We start from the raw sequence: 19,026 nt of genomic DNA, 5'->3' as shown, positions 1-19,026 counted from the left end.
CCCACCTCGAGGCATCAACACTCAGTGCGGCCGTCGTAGCCGGCCGCTGCCGCCATTTTGCTCGTCCTTCCACGTCAGGGTGTATATGGCAATACAGCCCCCAAATCACCAGCGCGATCTCAGCGCACCCGGGCAGCAGCCGTATCAGAAGCTTCTGTCCGCAGGAACAGCCCGTATCAGCGATCTCGTCGATCTGGCGCCTCAGCAATCCTCAGTCCGTCCGGGCGGCGCCATCTTGCCATCCGGTAGCAGTTCTCGTATCGAGCCCCTTATCTCCTCAGTTCCGGATCTACGGTGCCTGGAGAGTAATTATTACACCATCCACGAGCGGCCGCCACCTTCCGATTACTCAGGCATCGATTCCGGGCGATGGCAGAGCCCGGATCACATTCTTTTGGCCGTTTTTTCACCCCCGTCCGGCGGAGCTGTCTCAGGAGGCAGCCATTCCGCTGTGCGCCCTCCTGCGCCCCCCAAACTCCACATAAGTTTAATGTAATTTTGGTATTTTCCTAAAAATTACCTTTCCTTAAAAATGCTTTCCAATCTTTTTATTTTTTTTATTTCCTTAAATTTGTCTTTCCTTAACATTGATTTTCCATGATTTGGTTTCCTCCAATGTTGTTTTTCAATCTTGGTTTTCCATTAATTAAGGCACATCAGGGCATAATAAGTGTGAGGCACTAGGGAGCGCTGGATGCCTTCTGCGTCCCACCCTCCAAACTGTGGGGCATATTTACAATAACTGGCGCATCCCTGCATATCAGCAGGGATGCGCCAGTTACTGTGCGCCACACCTCCGCCACCATGGATGCGCCGCATTTACAATACGGCGCACCATGGGGCAAAAACGGCACAGATGCGTGACGCATCTGTGCCGTAAAAGCGGCGCATTGCTGGAGTTGCATCGCAAGCGCGACGCAGCTCCAGCAATGCTCTGGGGGCCCTATCTTGTTAATGCTGCGTCAATTCTTACGCCTGCTTCAGGCAGGCGCAGGGTTTTGACGCAGCATGGGCCTAAAAGTGACTGAGTGAAATCTTGTAGATTTCACTCAGCCACTTTTAGGAGGCGTTCCTGCGCCGGAACGCCCTCCCCTGTGCAGGAACGCCTACATGTGGCGCAGGGCTTTACAACATGACGCATCTCCCAGATGCGTCACGTTGTAAGTACCCCGTGCCATGGCGCAGGATTTGCGCCGCCGCTGCGTCACAAAAGTGACGCAACTGCGGCGTAAATGAGGCGCAAGGGGCTTGTAAATCTGCCCCTGTGTCCTCCAGCCAAGGGAAAAAGACCTGGATACGACCTTACCCAGGAAATCAGCAGTTTGTCATCTGCTATTTTTTTTTATTGAATGCGTATGTAGCTGTGTTTGTTGGCCGGAAACATGGTTAACAATAACTAACAGAATTTCAGACTTTGGTAAATTCAATATTGACTAATAACTATCAGGGGTTAAGAAACTTCCGTCAAACAAGGAAGAGCGCTGTGTCCGCCTCCTCATGACTAGCACGCTGCTCTTAATGGGGTGACCTAATTACTTGAACCTCGCTCTGTGATGTGCGCCTTGATGCGCCCAGTGTCTTGTTGCAGTGCTTCATGTGTATAGCTGCGAGCTGAACTGCCCTCTTCTAATGCACTGAATGACTCGGATTGCAATTACAGTTCGAGCCCTTAAGCTTGGAGCAGATAACATGCAGCTCAGAGAGTCCATTTCAAAGCAGCATTAATGCACAGAGCAAAGTGATATTCGAAGCCCAGCGTCCCGCAGACTAACACAGTTCCTTCATCTTTGCAATGTGTTTCTTCCTCATAGCTGCTAGGAGCATAACATCATTTTTTTGACTAGCAGTACCATCGCACACTTATTGTACATATAAGGCACATTATAGCACATTTAGTAAGTCTATCACCAAAGCACAGTGTTGGTAAGTTATAAAATGATGGCACTACTTGATGTATTAGTTAGTCTGTGAAAAATGTTTCTTGGCTTCACCAGTATGCTTTCACCAATTAATTGTTAGCACCGGGGTCTAACCTTCCGAACGTTCTCTAGGTGCACAAATGTGTGCATTGAGGCCTGCAAATGTGGTATTTGCGCCTGCAAATGTGGGGCTCGTGCCTGCAAATGTGGGGCTCGCGTCCGGAAAATGTGGTGTTTGCGCCTGCAAATGTGGGGCTCGCGCCTGCAAATGTGGTGTTCGCGCCTGCAAATGTGGGGTTCGCGCCTGCAAATGTGGTGTTCGCCCCTGCAACTGTGGTGTTCGCGCCTGCAAATGTGGGGCTCGCGCCTGCAAATGTGGTGTTCGCGCCTGCATATGTGGGGCGAAAGAGTCAGAGTTGTTTCTGTAAGATTTCATGAGCAAGAATTAATTTAGGATTTGAGGTTGTTCAACAAAGGGGTTGAGAGGTAACTGGTGAATACAGCCACTGAGAGAGGTAAAAACATGGGGGATTTTCAAAGAGAAGATGGAAAGTAGTTCAGCACAAAGGCAGTGTTCCATCAGGCTGGATGTACTGTATTCGCTGAATGGGGAGCACAGCCATATATGGCAGCGTCCCTGGGCGACTGTGCAGTAACAAGTGAACAAGCAAAGCAGTATAACAGACAGTAGGCAGCAGGAAGTTTATGGGAACATATTTTGGAAAGAAAGAATTAAGTTGCTCTCTTTTATGACACATGCTCCCAATATGGAGAGCTTCATGTTTGAATTGAAGGGAGACACACCCCTCAGCGGTATTGAGCCCACATGATTGTATGCAGCAAGATATGAAAGGACTGCTGTTCATTTCTCCTAAACACTCCTTGCACGTGCCTTGCTTTTGACGCAGGAAGTTCTTGCAACATCTTACCAAGATTGGCTGTGAAATGTTGTTGGGAACAACTTTGCCAAATATTCATAAGCTCAGGAAATGTTAGCAACAACTTCATATTGACCGAAGTAATGAGAACAGCCCTGCCTCATTTCCATCAAAGAAACATTTTTACTATAACTACTTTGGCTTTTGGACTTTGAATCATTTTAAAGTGAACAATGCCGTACACCATTGGTAGAAATAAAAGGAGGTTATTCCCAAAGGCAAACTTACACATGACTAAAACTACACATGTAATAATGACTAAACCTACACCTGTAATAATGACTAAACCTACACATGTAATACTGCTTTAGGCTAGTCACCATCTACAAGTGTAATTTTGCTACAAAGTGTAGGCTTACATGTTCCCACACACTGAATTCAGGGATGAAGCCCATTCACGAGTGTGAAGTTACTACTTGTAAGCTTATCATATTTAGGCAGAAGTCTCCGCCACTGGTGTGGAGCTCTGCATATGGTCAAATATAGGGAATATTTACAAACTTTAAAAAAAATATGTTTAAAATAAATGCTAATGCAAAATAATTTAAAATATGTATTTTTCCTTCCCTAATCCACCCTAATCAATGTGGCCTCATGCCCACTAGAAGTACACAACCCTGTCTGAGGTGTTTGCATGTCACACTGGACCATCAACATAAATTACCAACTCTGTTAGCTTTATTGTTGATAGACTTTGAAAAGGCCTTTGCTGCTGTACACTGGAATTACATGGCCATGGTGCTGGACCGAGCAGGCTTTGGGACATGTTTTTGCAGATTGGTGCAACTTCTCTACTCCAACGGCTCTGGTACAAATAAATGGGCTGATGTCAGATCAGTTTCCAATTGGCTGAGGAACCAGGCAGCGGTGTCCTCTCTCCCACCTTCTTTTTGCTGTGGCCATTAAATCTTTGGCACCTCTTATTTAATGTGATGTGCAGATTACAGGGTGGGAATGGGACACGGGGCCCTAAAACAGAATTGCGCTTTATGAGGATGATGTATAGTTATACCTTTCGAATCCAATAAAAAGCCGCCCACTTCCTCCTCGTCTTACGCCTTTTTGCAGAGGCATCAGGACTGGTCATTAACCCAGCTAAATCACTTCTTGTCACACTTGCACCAACTAGAGATTGTATAGCCTGGCAGGAAGATATTCCAGTACCTCGCCTTAGTTTCCGCTATCTGGGCATACATGTGGCACTTGAACTAGCCTTGACTTGGTCCCTCATTATCACCCCCCTCACATGTAAGATTTCAGCAGACCTCAGGAAATGGCAAACCATACCATTGAAAGTTATGGGGAGGATAGCACTCAAGTTTTTATATCTTTTTCCAAACTTCCCTCACAAGTTATCTCGTCTGACTGGGCATGGCCAACCTATATTTATACTACTTGGAGTCTCACCTCCTGATTGTCAATGAATGGCTTAATGGGGGGTGGTCAGACCCAGCATATAGGCACGAACTGGCCACATTGGGCTTTTCCCGAATTCTAGACTTGGAACGCTACCAGAGATAATGCGATTGGTTTTCACTGGATGGAGGGCGGCACAGCGACACACAGGATGGTGGGAAATAATCACTCATCAGACTCCTTTGTGGCACAGCAATTGCCTGAAGTATGGGGCGGCCATGGAAGGTTTGCCCGTTGGGACACTATTGGTATTACCCTATAGGGTGACATTTGGATTGGATCTCATTTGGTCTCCTTTCAAGAGTTACAACAGACCTATGCTTAATCTAAGACCCAATTCTATAAATTGTTACAACTGCATCACGCTTTAGAGGTACATGTCCCCTCTTGTACGGTTGTCCCTGAGTTTAGCCCCTATTGAGGACAAGTTGATGTTGGGAGCACTGGGAAAGGGTTGTGTCTCCCAGATCTATCGTACCCTGATTATAAATGCCCCAGAGATACTACATAATCTAAGATCCTGCTGGGAGACCTGGTTAGGGCCTTTGGACGATGAAGGCTAGTGAGTCGCTTTAATGTCCCCTAGGGTCCTCACAATCTCCTCCCGGCTCCAACTGTTACAACCATATTACCTACATTGCACCTATCTCATCCCCAAAAGGTTGTCCCGGGCAAGATTAAGTGCCAGCCCTAGCTGTGGCCACTGCACTCGTGCCCCAGCTGATTTCTTTCATATGGTATGATCTTGCCGACTTATAATGAGATATGGGGAGAGGGTAATAACCAAATTATCTGATGTTGTAGACCTGCCATTGGAGCTTTCTCCCCTCTGGGTTTTGTTGGGGGTGGATTATGGAATTGGAGGCTCCTGAGCAGACAGATTCACATTGGATGGCAACCATAACCAGAAGCTATTGAAATGGAGATCGGGAATAGACTGGTGAGCTCAACAGGAAAAACATGCACGTGAAGCACAGGGTTGTCCAGCTAAACACCCTAAAATCTGGGCCAAATGGCTTAGGGGAGTGGGAGGTGGTTTTGAATTGCTGTGATTCTGCTGTCCTCACAATTCTTGACATAATTTATGCATACTAACTCAAACCTTGATTGTAAGGGATGTATTTGGGGTTGTTCTCAGAACTGATAATGTGACTTGTTCTTTCTGTAACAAAATCAATAAAGTTGCTTATAAAAAAAAATGTAGAACAAAATAAAACAAATGCTACAGCATTAATTTAATTTTGAATTAAATATGTAATTATTTTGAATTTATTAAATGGTATTTATTTCTTATGTATTAACAATAAATACAATTTATATAAAGAATGAATCCAAATGACAATTTTTTTCAAACAAAATAGTCACAATTCCCTTTTACATTTAAAATGTTATTCACATATGTTATGCGAAACTAATACTTATGTTTTAGCAATATATATGCTTCGAATTCTATTAAATGTATTTCTAGTTTAAAAAAGTTAAAATAAGTTAATTCAATGTAACATTAGTTCCTTTAGGATTTTAACTTAAGCCCTTGCCTCCATTATTTTCCATGGGAAGGTGTTGCAGTACCAGTTGTTGGCCATTTGGGGTCCTTTTCAGCTGTAGTAACTATAGAACTGAAGTTTGTGAATACCAATAGGCTTACTATTTTTTGGGTGGCAGCACGTCCCTCCCTAAACCCCTCCTTGAAATTGTCCAAACCCCTCATTACGCCCCCCCTTAACCCCTCCCATTTATTAGTGAGTATTCCCCATTTTTTAGCCAGTCCCCTGTCTCTCCCACAGTTAATACTAAAATGTATACCTACATATGCAGAGATCTCCGCAGTGGAAGGTGGAGAGCTCTGCACATAAAAGATAAGAGAGGCAGAGGTGGAGGTCCCTGTATGCAGATTAACGAATAGCATTTTTTAGAACATTGCTTGTACTATGGTGGTCCTGCTACCTTGCTACAAAATGCAGTTTGTGAATAGGCCCCATAGTTCCCTTCTTCCTCGCCCCCTCCTTCTTTGTATCCCACTGATATTTGTGGCCTGTGGTTTGTGAAATCAGCTCTAATGAAACAAATGAGACACTCATAATTGTAGGCCCTGTGTTGACAGTGAGACCCTCCTGCCTTACACCTGGTTCCCTTGTGCAGAAAAATAAAAACAGGTGCAAACAAATATGAATTTAAATGGGAACGCACTTGTACTCTCTTCTGTATGCCAAGCAGAGCTGCTATTATTGCATTCCTTCTCTCGCTTGCCATTATTTTGAAAGTGGCATTGTTATAGCATTGGTCATCTGATCGACGTGAATCCAGTATGATTTCCAGGCAAGTTACACATTTTGTTCAGATTTAGTTGATTTTTAAGAAGCCAAGTTGGAAAATGCTAAAGCCGAGTTCGGTGCTGGATTGGTCACTCTGTTGGTCTAACATTTCCATGGGAGCTGCAGGTTAGAGTATGTTTTAGGTCTGGGAGGCCTATCACGAGCCATCCCTGAATAGGCCCATGGCCACATTCCAGCCACAACCCTCTGTTAACATCCAGCAGAGCGGCGTGCTTGCTTCTGGCTCAATGGGCAACCCAGTGCACATAGCTTGCTTTTCAGGGCTGGATCAACAAGTGACCTGTAATATCATGCAACAGCTCACCTGTGTGCATATCTGCATACCCTGCTGAGCAAGTGACTGAAGCTGGGGGCCCACCTAGCCTCCCAGTGGAGAAAAAAGAAAAGCACCCCTGATGATGAGGGAACGGCTTGCCTCCTGCATTACAGGGCCATGTTGAGTAACTGGATGTTGGTCTGGCCATTCTTGTAGATCCAAGTGCAGGCAGCCACAACACCTGATGCCTACTATAGGCCAGGCCCCTGTGTTTTGGAATGAGAGGGGAAGTTAACAATGGTGCTGTTTCTAAATAGGTCATATGGATGTGGGCTTGATGATGATGGTGTACCAACCAGGGCAATATGGATGCTTGCACCCAGTGTGGTTTCTGGCATGGTAGTGAGACTTTGCAGATTGGGCAATATGGATTCTCAAATGGAAGTGATTCCTTTTATACCTCCAAAGTATGGTTTCTTGCCTGGCAGTGACGTGCTACAAAGATAGGTACTGTAAAAACAACCATGCCAAAGTTTACTTTTCATTCTGGGCTAGTGTGGACAATGCCATCATGTAGTACCTTCACCAAATGTCTGAGGCATGAAGCTGTATAATAAGTAACTTGAACCAGTCCTAGCAATGCCATCAATGGCCCTGGTTTGCTGATCAGCATATTGGGACAGCACAATGGCTCCTGTCACTAGGAGCAACGTGGGGCATTTTGAGCACAAATTATCACACATGACAGGCTGGTGTTTCGAATAGTCCTGTGGGGCACCTGGGCAGCAACCCTAGTACGCTGGAATATTTATCCTCAAATGATTAGCCTCACAAATGTTTTGATGGACTCATTACCGGCACGCAAACAGTGATGGGCATCATTTTCTGGCACATCATTTAAAACTGATTGTATTCTGCATAAGCATTGACTCTGTAGTGCATCAGATAAACACTGCATCTTCCACGACAGAAATTTTGACTTTGTATTAGATTGTTTGTATTTGCCACCAATCTGCTCTATAGAAACATAAATGATTTTCTTCCTTAGAGAAAGATAGCTTCAGGGTACTGTGGTAGTTCTTAAGTACTACATGTAAATCCTAAATGCTTTTAGTCAATATATTTAATAAATGATGCTGTGATAGGCACTGTTTGAACATACATTTTGTGTGTTTTTTCTATGGTGTGGAGTCTGGCCAGACACCCTGGAGAGGAACAGATATGCTCTAACATTTTTGCAGGGCTGGTTTTGGTTCCCAGCCCAGCCCTGGGCGAGTTGATGTGGCTTAAATTATGAACCAATGATCTCAAATGTCATCAGATTTTGCTGCAGGTATGTTGACAAAGCAAGACAGAAAACGTTGACTTCCTTTTCTCTTAATGAAAATATGGCTTTTGCAGGGCAAAGGAGAACCACCCACGGAGAGCAGAAGGTTGAAGGTTCAAAGGCAAGTCTTGCTAATTTGTGGGTGTAGTGAGAGTATGGTGTGTTTGCTATCCAAAGGAAACTGACTCTCTTTTGTGAAAAGGCTTGGAGATGGTTTTCAGAAAGGCTGCAGGAACTTTAGTTGCAAGTGCGTAGAGATGTCAGAGGATGGAGCGGATTCTAATGTGAAGACAAAACGCGAGGCCTTCTACGCCTCTATGCATAAATTAATATTCAATATGATGGGTTTAATTAAAAATCATTTCCTTAATCTATTCTGCTAAATTCATACCAAAACTGTAATGCACTCATGGTGACACCCAGTGATGCATCACGCAGACTAGGTAAAGAGACAGTCGCAAGGAGTAGAGGCTGTGAAGATCTTTTTCCCTATCAAGAGACCGGAGAAGTGACTTTAGCATAAGATAGAGGCTATGAATGCTGCTAACATGCCAAGCAGCTGCTTAATATACCACTTGTCTGTTATTAAATGAGGTTGTTGCTCATTATGTCACGGTTCTCTTCATTACCCCTTGGTGTTTCTCAGTATCCCACCTACTCCTCACTATATTTGATACCCAGGCTGCTACAAGGAAGAGTGGGGCGAGTCCATGTGTTCTTAATTTAATCAATCTTTATTCAGATTTATATTTAAATCCGTAAAAGATACAAAGATCTATAATATATAAAACATTTGCCATATATAATCCACCAGATAAAAAACTGAAAATACCAATCAATATATAAAAAAATTAAAAGGTTTACAAAAAAAGTTCAAAGGCTGGTCAGGGGAAAATGCAAATTACAGTTTCCAATATTTTTGAAGTGCTTTTAAAGGGTTGTTTATATACATTACCAGACAGATTTTTCCTATTAGAAACCATATACATTTTAACACTGTGCAAAGAACAATAATTAAATAATACTCAGTAATGCCTGTCTTTAACAAAATTAACATATCTCAGCAGCCTTTTCAATTTTCTTCATAGCGTAAGCCATCTAAATAATTTAGGGCTTTATTACGAGTTTGACGGTCCATAGGACCGATGAGCCAGTGGTGGTGGTCCGACCACCGCCACACTGCGGGCCCGCAAGCAGTATTATGACCGCCACAGGACCTCTGCGACCATCGGAATCAAGAAGACCGCGGCAGTCGCGCAGCGGTCAGGAGCATAATATACTGGTGCACCACCAAGCTTATTAGGAGTTGCCTGTCTGGTGAGCCCAACATAAAAAGGGTCGGGTGGAGGCAACAAAGGGGGTCCTAACAGGGCCTCCTGATGCTCCAGGACCTGGGGTTGCATGTGGGGGGCACATGTATTGCCCTTCTGGTTTTGCACCCCCAGTTCCTGCACGGTGCAGCATGTATGCCACACCGGGCAGAAGGTGCAGGCGACGCTTTGAGAGCAGAGGCCTGCAAATTAGGCTCTTCTATGAGCCTAACAGACTGCCACTGTCAGACCGTTGCAGGACTGCCCCCAAGACCAGGATTTATCTCCTAATTTGGCTGGGGGTAGCACCACCGCTTTGGCAGTCCTGCATTGCACCGGCTGTAGGACATAGTCGTAATAAGGCCTTTAGTGATTTATGTCTATGGAGAGCCATTTTAATAAAGGCGAGGATCGTGCAACACATATGCACATTTGTCAGTTGTTTTAGAAAAATGTGGGCCTCCTGTTGATAAATAATGCCCTGTGACAGAAAAAGGAATTGTAAAATGGAAGATCCAATATTGCTATAAAATTTACTAAATAACGTAAAATGAGTCATCGATTGTATTACCTTTCCGTCATATGGGCATCTCGGTCGATTCCAGGGCCACAAATTAATTTTTGGAAAGACCACTAGATGGTGAATCAGATCTAGTTTTAATCTGGTCAACAAAAATCTATCACAGGTGTTCCTCACACCTACCAGGTAGCCTTGTATCCCCTGATCAGATAGGCCCACACAGTACCTATTTATCGTAGGAATTTTGGTTTTTTCTGGTCTTCTATACACATGTTCCTTTTTCACACCAGGATAGATTTAATTTCCTTTTCGCTAAATTGAAGGATACTGTGAGATTCTAAAGGGTTCAAATATTTCTCTAGTTCATGTGATAGGGTATTTACGTACTGTAACCAAGGTATTTCATCAAAGTGAACCAGGGGCGGCGGGTGAAATTTGAAAATGTTGGGGTGTAAAAGTGCTGGAGGAAACATGCAAAACTCACGTTTAACATGGGCTCCTATGGCAGCTCTTTCCCTTCCTCGACTTTGCCAAAAAACACCCTTCCCATTGGTCGATTCCTCCCAAACTTCCTGAACACCCATCAATTCCACCTCCCTGCCACTCACAGCAGCCCCGTTCCTGTCGATCCACTGGAACCCCCTAAAAAACACTTCTCCACGCACCCCAACACAGCCCATTGGATAACATTGCAATCTGGGCCTTCACAAAAAAATGCTCTTTTTTTCGCACTTCCACTACTTCGATCATCTTCAAACTCACTGGGACACTAGTTCCAGCCATTCCCAAGAATCTCAGCAGGAATTACACCAATCCATCCACTGGAAGGGGTACGACTTTTCACCCAAACACAAGCCCCCCGCAAACCCACAAAAACACCTCAAAATCAGCCAAATCTGGATGGAATTTTGCAAAACCACCCTAAAACCTTCCCAACACCATTATGCACAAACCTGAATCGGGCCCTGAGCCATAGACTCCGGGAACCCTAGCAAATTTCAACCCTAAACCCTAAACACCACCACAACTCTACCACCTAACCCTAAACACCACCCCAACCCTACCACCAGCAGCGGGAGAACTGAATTAAAATAAAAACAAAAACGTATCTGACCGCCTCTGCTCCTGGTCCGCGTTGGCGCTTCTGCCCCCTTCAAACCGGAACACCACGTCAGCACTGGAGTGGCAACCCCTCAGCCAATCCTGGCGCTGCTAAAGCGCCAGGATTGGCTGAGGGCACAGCTTACGCTACACCCGCCGCCTGCCCATTAGGAGACCGAGGGGCTCCTAATGGGCATGCGCAAGGCAGTAAAAACACAAGTACGCATGACTGGGCACGGGCTAAAAATTACTCTCCATGCCCACTCATGCGCACTTGTGCTGCCTTTCCCTGGCTTGTCTGACAATGCATGTCAGTCAAAATGACGTCGGACCGCCCACAGTCCGGCGTCATGCTGACTGACATGCATTGTCAGTTCTCGGCATCTCTGAACTTAAGTAAACTAAGTTCAGAGACACCGAGGAGGGAGCTGCGGGCACGGGCGGGTGCGGGGGCGGGGGCAGGGCAACGCCCCAACGCCCCAATGGACGCACCGCGCCTGGAGTGAACCATGCCCAGACAGTCTTGAATAATCTCCCTGGTGAACTTGGTACCTTGCTTTGACCAGATTCTATGCCGCCTCATCAATGTAATGCAGTTGATGGTGTCCTCTAGGTACTCAATGCCAAGTTCTTTATGTGCTATAAAAGCAGGAGTTGAACTTGGCACTGCCAAAACCCTATGTACTAAATTATTTTGTTGAACCTACAATTGGTTACACTTTTCCCTATCCCATATCGGGGAGTCATACAAAGCTACCGAAAGCTATTTACTTCTATACAATTTAATGATTTCTCTTATTGGCTAGCTTCCTATTTTCTTGGCAAACCTAAAAACAGCAGCAATACCAGAAATAAATTTTAATTTAGCGATTTTCAAATGATGTAGCCAGTCACCTTTCTATGAGAAAGTAATGCCCACAAACTGAACGTTTTTAACTCTTCAAATTTATGGCCCTGACCATAATAGCTCTTCCCAAATTTCAACTTTTTCTCACTTACTATGGTGTGTGTCTGAGTTACATTCAATTTTCGATCCCTACTCTCCAAGAAACTTACAAAGTTTTCTATCAGATGCTGCAGACCATTTGCTGTCTTAGATATGAGCACAGCATCATCTAAGTAAGGCAAGATAGGGGTTGTGCGGAAACCCACACTAGGGGCCTCAGCTTTCATCTTCTGCAGAAAGCGGTCCACCCTGTTTATATATAATGAAAACAATAGTGGTGCGAGCACGCATCCCTGCCTAAGCCCATGAGCCACCCATATTTTCTCTGTACGTTCCCCATTTTTGCTGGAGTGCACAGATGCAGTTAAAGAGGTGTACAGCTGGGAGAGGTGACAAACAATGTCCTTCGGGGCTCCCATGTCTATTAAAACCTTCCATAAATTGGCATGGTTTACGAGAACAAAGGCGCTAGACAGATCTGCAAAACACAGGTGCATGTGCCCCTCCCTTGCCACAGTGTATTTACTAATAATGAGGTGCAAATTTAGCCCCTGTTCCACTGGGCGCATTTCCTTCCTGAACCCGAATTGTGACTCCGTCAACATATCCATTTCCTGGGCCCAGTTTTCCAAATTTGAAAGGATCACTCTACCCATAGTTTTCACCGAGGAGTCTAAGAGCGAGATGGGTCGATAGCACCTAGCATCGCCTCTGTCTTTTTTTTAAATGGGAAAAATCACACTTTCAACACAAGTTTTATAGAAATGGCCATTTACAGATGCATTGAAAATTTGAGTTAGGATTGGAGCCCAAAGGGAAAAATATGACTCAAAAGATATCCACAGGTACTCCATCTGGCCCTGGGGCCTTTCCTTGGACGCTCCTATTTAAAGCTGCACTAACTTCTACCACGGAAATTGACTTCAGGGGCTCAAAGTTAATTTTACTGAAAGTATCCAGTAGAGTGTTAAAAGAAACACTATCCACATTACAGATGTCTACAAAATGAATATTCCAGGCATCTGGCAGAACAGAGAACTCAAGAGTTGGTGAAGAATTCTCTTTAAAAAAAGGTGAACTTATATTTTCAAGAATAAGATGTTATCACCAGTTTTTCCTGCCTTATCCAAATCTTTCCAAGCCTGTTCCTGGAGCTCCTTTTTCCTTGTCTTGTATCTAGCGCTGTCCTATATTTTGCTTGTAATACTCTTTTTTTCCCCTATTACTGTGGGTTTCTTGAAGGGTTTTTCTTAATGCCTGATTTGCTCTTGTATATTAGGGGTAAAACCACCCTGGATCTCTGCACCATGTTTTAAGTTGGTCTATTAAACTTATTAGAGACATTTATTTTTTTGTTGCAAAAGGCTTCTACCAATTTTATTATGATCCTCACCCCATTCTGTGGAGGTAACGAAGGAGTCCCATTGCTCCAGGATAACAGTTTTAAGTAATTTGGGTTCGTTATGCCGGCCCATTTAATTGTGACCCCATTTTTTCCCAGATATTGTAATAGATGATACTCTTTCCATGGCATCTACTTTATTATATGGGACAGTTAAAGTCAAGGCAAGCACAGCATGGTCACCGAGCATGCTACTTTCTATTTTGAAATTCCTGTTACCATAAAATGTTGGTATCACAGAACCCTTTCCCCCAATTCCTGTTCAATTATTTCTAAATTGTATTTATATATCAATTCATTTAATGATTCTCCATAGGGGTCATGTGGAAAATGGGGCTGATCAAACCCAAAACAATCTAAATAACCACAAACTGCGCTACTTTTATTCTGACATTTATGTATGTTAAAATCTCCTGCCCAAATGAACATATGATGTGAACCTATTCTATTTAAGAAAACGTCTATGTCCTTTACTAATTCTAAAACAACCCTACTACATGTGGTATTAAAAATATTGTTATAAAAATGTATTAAAATCCCCTCATACACTTGATCAATTAAGAAATACACCAATTGATAATAAGAGGATTTAATCATAGTTTTCTTAACATTAATGGTAAGTAAGTTTGAAATAACTATTGCCAATTCCCCTTTGGCTCTCCCATTTACAAAGGATATAGCTGAGTTTTGAATCGGAAAATAGCCATTGATGTGAAAGTCATCCCCAGCCCAGATGTACTGTAAACATATGATTATACATAACCAATCTGGATTATTAAATTTTGATTTTACCCCTGCCACATTCCATCTCTTAATTTTCAATAAATCATTTAGATTGCATTCATTGGAGGCTTACCTCTGGCTTCTTTCCTCTAGATGTTTTGGTGTCTGTATCCCCATACCGTTATCCCCCCTGGCAGGGTCCATGGTCTGGACATGTCAATCCTGGTCATCTAATTGGGATAAAAGGGCATATCTATGTGCTGTTGCGATATGAAATGGTGGTATACCATTTAGGGCCTGTTAATTGCCCTAATGTCTTTCTCCCATATATCCAATCCTACAAGGAAAACAATTACATTCTGTAACAAAGGGGTTGGGTATACTATGTCTGGAAGGTCTATAAAAGTATCCTCAAGGTAAGGCTTCAATTCTTCTCGTACAAAGGGGCCTTTCCAACAAAATATACGGTCTATGAAAGTTCATAATAACACAGTCCCCTGCATCTTCTTTTGGGTGAATACCCATTGATGGCATTCTCATTACATCTACCAGCTCTTGGGACAAATCACCCATTAATCCAGAGTTTAATTTCAACCAGTGCACTGACTTATTATGTAAAGCCATATATTCCTCGCTAGACTGTTTGGGAATCCTTGGCACACCCTTTAGTATAATAGTGTAATATCGCACACCTTCAGGAACAGCCTCAATACCTGGCTCTTCGACTGGTTCAGAGCTGCACCCCCCTCCCCCCAGCGCCTTGAGACCCTCATGGGTGAGTGGCACGCTTTATAAACCCCTGATTGATTGATTGATTGAGTGTATGGGGTACATTCTGGAAGGAGATGGGGATATTCCTTTTCATAGCATTGGTCCTTCCCATTTGTTTTTCCTTGTGGTTCTATGTTGCTATGATTAATATTAGTTCCTAAACCTGTTGTGGGATCAGAGATCTGAGGTACTAAATGATTATGTATTGGGGCTACCTCATTTTCCTGGTGTCTCAAGGAACTCGTGCCCCACGCCTGATTGGTATTTGGCTCAGCTGTTGGAATTCCCAGGAATGCAACCACAAGATTCGTTTTTCCCTGTCTTTCATTTAGTGTGCTTTTGATGTCTGTTATTTCGGAAGTCATGGCATCTAAGCGTAACAGGAGGGGTGTGATTTCCTGCTTAATTTTGTCCCTAAATATTTCTTTACTACTATCCAAAAGCGAGGCCAAGGATGCATTAGTAAGGGAACAAGGGGCTATGTCCTCTGTAGCATAGTTGGATTGGCGTAATGCGGAGGTAGGTGACTCCTGTCCTTCGCCCGCTACTGTGGCTTGATACTGCTGGGTAGCTTTCTGCAATCTAGCGAGCTTAACTTTAATTTTGGCTCTAGTCTTCCTCCTGGCTTTTTTACTTTTAGGTGGACTTACGTCTGAAGAAGAGCAAAAATTATGAATATACAAATCCGAGCACTCAAATAATCATGTATACAATAGTGTCTTATTAGTAGTCCACTTTAATCCAAGTTTTCAGTTCAGGCCCAAATGATATAGTCCAAGTCTTCACATTGAGTTTGTGGTAGATATCATTTCCAGTTGTATTCAAAAAGGAGTTTAAAACAGATTATACCCTGTCTACTTATAAAAAAAACATGTTTAAAACAATCTTATCAACACATATTATGTCATAAAATGCAAGCTGTGCACACGTTTGATGGGTGTAAAATGCGTATTAGCATACTAAATCGAAAACATTCAATGCACAAAGTAGTTGCAAGAACAATGGACCACAGGAAACAGGATTGTATTCAGTCTCTCTGTTTATGTAGAGTTAGGAGATCCAACCAGCCAACACGTGTTTCTTCAAAGGGCACAAAACCCCAGACTTCTTCAGGGCTTCTATATGTGTAGCAGGTGTATCAGACCTCAAAACCGGTGATAATTCCAACCCAGTAGGTCTTAACAGAATATGTGGACCGTCTACGTCCTCAGAGAAGTAAATGGCCGTCCAAGTGTTGCCCATTAAACCGCTTCAAATCTAGGACGAGTACATCCCGGACTCTCAGCCTCAATCAACTCGCGTGTAGTTCCTTCGGTGTTGTAATAAGGTGGGATAGCCTCCCAGGGATAGTGGAGAAAAAAATTATCACCACAGCCAAATGTTCAAGGCATACTAAAGTTAATCAACACGTAACTGGAAGGACATCTGAATATACTTACAATTAAGTATTACCGTATAAATGAATTGAGATCCAGGATTATGTCGAGAGGCTGCTCTAAATAGAAAAAACGCGGATACTAAGGCCAATTGGAATAAGAATTTAAAGTCAAAAACAACAAATAAAATACAGGATAGCCGTAGTGATCAATCAAGGGTGAATAAAAGAGAGACTTGAAATGCTAGTCTTGAAAGAGAGGGAACAATAAGAAATAACCATCGAAACGCGTCAACGCCTTTTCTGTGGCAGATCCTGTGGAAACACTCTGTCCTGTAGATGATATAATAGAGTACATCCAGGCATAGTGTATAAAATTGTTCCTTGTGATCTGTTCAACTGATGACAAATTGTAGTGTCTTATGATATATGTTTTTTCTCTCTTTGTTAAAATTGTGTTACATAATAATTTTGTTTTTATATATTGTGTATGTATTGTTTTTATGATTTGTTTTTTTTAAAACTGTGTCACAGTGCAATAAAAGGAATATGATCTAATTGTGGGTTGTGAGAAAAAGATTTTCTTCTAATAATCAAGTAGAGTGTGTATATGACATAATATGTGTTGATAAGATTGATTTTATACGTATTCAAAAAGGAGACAATCCAATACAATTGTTGAAAGCGACGAGCAGTTGGATAATCAGCTTAGAAACAACAAGCCAACATGTGTTTCATTGATAGGTCATTAACACCTCGACTTCTTCAGGGCTGTGGACATTAGGTAGACCATCATATGAATATATATTCTACATTGTGATTAAAAGTTCTATTCTCTATCACCAACCACTGATGTGCAGAAAAAAACAAGGGGAAAAGGGTAGAGTGGTTGGGTTGGTGAAATGCAGGAAAAGTAGAATAGGATTTACATGAAAATATAAGCACTGAATAAAACGATGTCAAATGCAATCTAAACCTACATACGTTTTGTAAGGTGAAGTCCCATGTGCATGTGAGAAGTAAGAAAAATTACAAAGAGAAAAAACACGAGAAAGAGAAAAGGGGGGGGGGGCAGAAAACAACTATGAGTGACTAAAACCGTGAAGCAAAATTGATTAGGGTCCTAGACAAAGTCTTGCACCACAGAGCTAAGCGCTACAAAATATAAGTGATAAGGGTCCTCTATTTTGAGTAACCCATAGGATTATAAGTGTCAAAAAAGTGATCGTATTAACCTGGTCAAGCTACATGATTAATATCTGATCTGTTGGGCAATATAATGCCAGAGTCCAGTAAACACTGAAGACACAAAGTCCTAAGTCAAAAATAACAACCGTCACTATGGTGAGTCAAATTCCCTTAAAGATGGTTGTAGTCAATTGTAAACACAAAACAACTAGCACTCAAACAATCAATCGTCTCACCAGTACAAATGCAACCATTACATGCGGTCGATATACATAAAAGTGGTTAAAAAAAGTCCTGGATCATTTCAAGTAGGGAAATTATGTGTATATTAAAAAATGATCACATAGAAAACCCGAATATTGTGCGACATCACTAATATTAGTAAATAGACATACGCTGGTAAGGAGAGTACTCCAATAGGAGAAAGAAATAGGGATCAAGGGGGTATCCATACACAGAACACTCACATTATCCAAGAACATCTGTGCCTCCCAGGAGAGTACTCCTCGTGTTCGAGTAGCGTGGGCCACCCGCGCCATATTGGAGGTCCAATATATAGCCCTCCCTACCTAACACTAAAGTACGTCTATAACGTAAAGATAACGGCCATCTTTGAATGGTTACTAAATACCGATCGCAGGACAGTAGTACATGTCAAATCTTAAGACCAATCAATAACTTCATAATAGTATAAGTGAAGGGTATTAGGAATCGATAATTAATAAAATGGTGGAAAAATAAAATCAGATTATAGTTAAGAACATAATCGGGTCATAGCATATAATAACCCCTATATATAAAAGTCATGTACAATTACATTAAGAGCATAAACAAATAAGTGCTCATGTATCACAAAAAATATATAAGTATGTAATAATAGTGCTAGGATACACCATTTACACCATACTATATTGGTGGAATCGAGAGTATATTGAAAGCATGAATTAAACTTTTGTCCAAATTGGGCACGGCGACCATTTTGATTCACACGCCTAATAACTATCTACCATCACTAGCACACAAATAATTCATGTTATATAATGATAGTGGAATCAAGCGTATAATCAAAGCAAAAGTAAAATACCATCCACACTGAACATGGCGGCCATTTAGTAATAGGCTCCGTATAATAGGTCCAAGTATCCAATGATAATTATCTTCTGTCACCGGATCACACAACGTTCTAAGCAACTCAACTATATCCAACTATGAGTTCTAAAGTGAGTAATTTAACTATTCAAGATGTATATGACACTCACACATTGTTAACACTTGCAGATTGTGAGGAAGATCCAATTACTTTAAAGAAACTTCTATCAGATTTAGGATATATCACTGATTTATGTGTAGACAGTGGACCGAGACTCAAGTCAAAATGGACACCACAACTCACAATGGGCAATAGCATTGGCATCTTTCATAGGGCTTGCATGTTTGATATTGACAAAAAGATTGACACAGAAAGATGTAAAAAGAAAGACTGCCAATATGTCAATTT

The sequence above is a fragment of the Triturus cristatus genome, chromosome 5_1 (genome assembly GCF_964204655.1).
Source record: "Triturus cristatus chromosome 5_1, aTriCri1.1, whole genome shotgun sequence".
In the NCBI taxonomy this organism is placed as follows: domain Eukaryota; kingdom Metazoa; phylum Chordata; class Amphibia; order Caudata; family Salamandridae; genus Triturus; species Triturus cristatus.
The sequence above is the reverse complement of the archived record's forward strand: the minus strand, read 5'-3'. Positions refer to the sequence as shown.